We start from the raw sequence: 4,011 nt of genomic DNA on the forward strand, positions 1-4,011 counted from the left end.
TGCGGGCCGGGCAGAATGCGGGGGGGCGGGGCTGCTCTGGTGCCCCACTAAGCCCCATTCTTTCCCAGCCGGTGCATCTCGTATTCAGGCTGGGCTCCTAAGCAGAGCGTCTTTAATCCTTCCCTTGTCTCCTCCATTCCCTTTCAGGCCTTTGGCCAATGGGAAGGGGATGAGCAGCTCTCTCCAGGAAGGAAATTAAAAGCGGGGAGGAGGATAGGGAGGAGGAGAGCACGGGGAGGGGGACTTGGAAGGGGAGACAATCCTGGAGTGGAGATGCCAGTCATCGGGGTCTCAATAGCCCCATTCACCCTGCCCAGCCACACAGAAAATCAGGGTCACCAGGATCCATGCCCTGCCTGGAGACAACTGTTGCTTTATTCTTTTTAATTGCTGGAAAACGCAGAAAAGTTCACTTGTGTGTGTGGCTGCGGCAGGGGGGGCTGCGGCGGGGGGCGCGGGAGGGACGGGGCGAGGCCGGGGAGCCCCGGGAAGGGACACAAAAAGCAGCCGCACGTGAGGGTGGAGGGTGCGACCCGGGGCGGCGGAGGAACCATCTGCACGGCTGGGCTGGGGGCGGGGGGATGCAGTGGCTTCGTCCCCCCGGGGAAGGGTCCTCTGGGGGCCTGGGGTGGAGGGGCCAGCCCCACCCAGGGACAACAGCCAGGCAAGAGAGAGGTGCTGTGCGGACACGTGGGCAGATGGGCAGGTGTTCCCACATCTCAGGGCACAGAGATTTCCGTGGTGATGCTCATGGCTGGAGACACAGCGACAGAGCTCCCCGATGTGTGTCGGGGCACCCCACGGCACCCTGCCACCTGAGAGGAGGGGGCTGACACACCTCCCACCCTGAGACCCTGCTCCAACAGCCACCCCAGTCAGCTGGACAGTTCCACGCAAGGTGGAGCTTCTGTCCCTCTGCACCCAGGACCCAGCCCCAAGGACATCCCAAAGGGCACGTGAGGGGCCTCAGGGCTCTGTCTTAGCCACCCTCTTTCTTGACCATCCACCCGACTTGCTGACCCATGTACCCAGATGCAAGTGAGCACCAGCCTTGAGACACAGGCCACCATGGGTCTTGTGCCACCAACCAGTAGACCAGCAGGTCTGCACCGGCAGGTCCATGGCTGCCATCCAGCTCTGATGGGTGGTGGGTGCCAGGGGCAGGACCTGGGGCACAGATTGAGCCAGTCCCAGCCTGTCTCCAGCAGAAGCAATCCAGGAAGTATGTCAGCCCATCCTCCCCCATGCCTTCTGTGGCCTTGGGATGATTTGTGCCTGTCACAGTCCCTAAATTTGGGTTGCACTTTCCCAATCCAGAGTCTTTGCTCCTCTTTCCTCTGTCCTTTGCTGAACTCTCAACTTTTCCTCCTGAAGTGCATCAGAGATATGCTGGCCATGCTGGTGGTCCTGCCTGCTCTTGTCCTACAGCTTTTCTCAGACCACAAGGGCTCCCTGGGACACAAGGCAGCAGTCTCTGAGGGTTCTCTGATACCATGGCCTGTGTCTCCTTGCAAATCCTCACCTCACCCACCCTGTGCTACCATCCCTGCCTACCCTCTTGGCTGGCATGGGGCTGGAAGCCCAGCGTGAGGAGATGCAGGCAGCACTGGCCATACCAGCCAGCCTCTGAAGCAGGAGAGATGCCTTCTGAGCATGTCTCCTGCAGGTCTCCTGACCAGCCCCACAAGTGCATGTTCACCCTCAGCACAAGGCCTGGAGATTTCCCTCCACTACAGCTGGGTTGAAGTTCCTCAAAAACCTCAGGGTAGGAGCAGAGACCCTAGGCTAAAGAGCACCTGGTGGGCAGGGAGGATGAGGAGGAGGATGAGGAGATGAAGAAGAAGAAAAGAAGCAGGTTTGTTGAGCACAGCAAGAAACCTGCAGCAGAGCGTGAGCATCCCAGCAGCTCTTGAGGCTGTGGGACACACCAAACCAGGCCCATGGGCCTGCAGCCTCAGGTCACTTCCTGGCAGCTGTTGTTTTAATACTGTAATTGCAGCTATTTTAAAACCATAACCTGACCAGCCCTGATCAGATGCCACAGAGACCTTCCCCAGCCCACAGCCTGGGCAGACTCAGACAGAAGAGTAACCACAGCTGGGGGACAAAAAGGCACTTGAGACACAAACCAGTCCTTGGGTGTTCAGACTTCTTTGGAGGACACAAAACAGAAGTGAAGCACTGTTGACTGCAGTGTGGTACCTGTCCTTACAACCAGGCAGTGGGAGGGTGGATTGTGAAATGTTCAGCTATGGAAATGGGGTGCTGGGAGCTAAAAGCTGAGATTCTTGTTAGTGTAGCACCAGTGAGACAACAGAGCCTGTATGGAAGGGTGGGATTCCTGTGGCAGGGGGGTTGGAACCAGATGATCTTCAAGGTCTGTTTCAACCCAAATCATTCTATGATTGTTGAGTGTGTGGCTGAACACGGAGCTGAGGAGAAGCAGCCAGAAAAGTAATCAAAATGTTATGTGATCAAGAAGGGTGTTAGGAGCAAGATGGAAAGTGTTCTGTAGGAATTAGAAACCTTGGTGAGCCCTCACCATGGGTGCTGTGGGCTTGAGCTCTGATTTTCACAGCTCAAGAAAGAGACAGAGGAGATTACTTTCTCTAGACCTGCTCTGTAATAACCATCTGTCCTATGAGAGGGGACTGGAAAGGCTGAGACTCCCCTGTTTGGAAAGGGGAAGGTCAAGGAGAGGAGGCAGGTTCCTGTAAATAAATAGCATCTCCTTTATCCACTGTTGGGCACTGAGTCCTGGTGGCTGTCACCTCTGCAGGGCTCTGCCTTGTGCCATCAGCCACCAGGTCAGGGCACGGGGCCTTGGGGTGCTGCTCCTGGTGCCTGGCAGTCCCCCAGGTTCTGCTGTGCCTCTTCCCACCCCTCCATGCTCCTGCAGTGCTGCCCAGCCCCAAGAGGGCTCTTGGGGGTGGGGGACTTTGGTCTGCAGAAATTTTCCGGTGGTTTCTCTCGACATTTGGTTTCTGTCCAAACTGGTCTGAAACCAAAGTGTTTTCTTAACTTCCTGAAAACTGGCAGATGCTCCCACCCCACAGATCCCACAGGACTGCTGCCAACTCCCTGCCAGAGCAATCTGCAGGAACTTCCTTCTCCCAGCACCCGGAACCACCTTCTCAGGCTGCTGCTCCTTGGAGCAGCTGTCCATGGGATCCCAAAGCCCAGAGCCCTGCACCCAATGCCACCAGCAGCCCCCTGCCCTGAAAATCTCTGCTCTGCAAAGGCTCCATCACAGCCCTGTGCTGGGGCTCATGGGGGGTTGTAGCCTTTCAGGGAACCCAGCACATTTAGTGATCCCAGCACAAGTGCAGCTGCAGCCACAGGGATGGGGACAGTGAAGAGAACAAGGGAGTTGGGGGCTGCACCACTTCCCTGGCCTTTCTCATCTCAGGCACATGCACCAGTTGAGTTTTGCAGCCAGTGCAGCTGCTCCCCAGCTTTACTGGTGAAAGTGGTACGCATGGGTCCATGGTCACAGCCACATGCTGCGTTCATGGTACGGGAGAGCAGAGGACCAGGATGGATGTGCCCCAGGCCTGCAGCCTCCCCAGATGTTGTCCTGTGGAAGGGAACCACTGGATGCCCCCAGGTGTTGTCCCATGGAAGGGAACCAATGGATGTCCCCACCTGTTGTCCCAAGGAGATGAGCTGCTCCCTCTGCTCCCCCCAGCACCAGCAGCAGGAGGAGTGGAGCTGAGCAGGATGCCAAGCTCACACATCCTCCTTCCTTCTCTGCCAGGTCCCAGCATGGGCCACACAACCTCCTGGTAAAGCAAACTGGTCCCAAAGCAGATGTGTAGAAGTGGGCCCTGCATTGTTCACACCTGTGTCCTTCACTGTTTGGGTGCATTTGCCCCAATGGGGCATTTCTGTGCACGAGAGCCATGGGGAGGCCTGTTCCCTTTACAGGCAGCACACGGGCAGCCACTCCTGCCTCCCTGTTCCCTGCTACCTGCTCTAGGACAGCCCAGGGCTCCAGCCCCCCTGCCCGCA

The sequence above is a fragment of the Chaetura pelagica genome, unplaced genomic scaffold (genome assembly GCF_000747805.2).
Source record: "Chaetura pelagica isolate M959 unplaced genomic scaffold, ChaPel_1.0 scaffold252, whole genome shotgun sequence".
In the NCBI taxonomy this organism is placed as follows: domain Eukaryota; kingdom Metazoa; phylum Chordata; class Aves; order Apodiformes; family Apodidae; genus Chaetura; species Chaetura pelagica.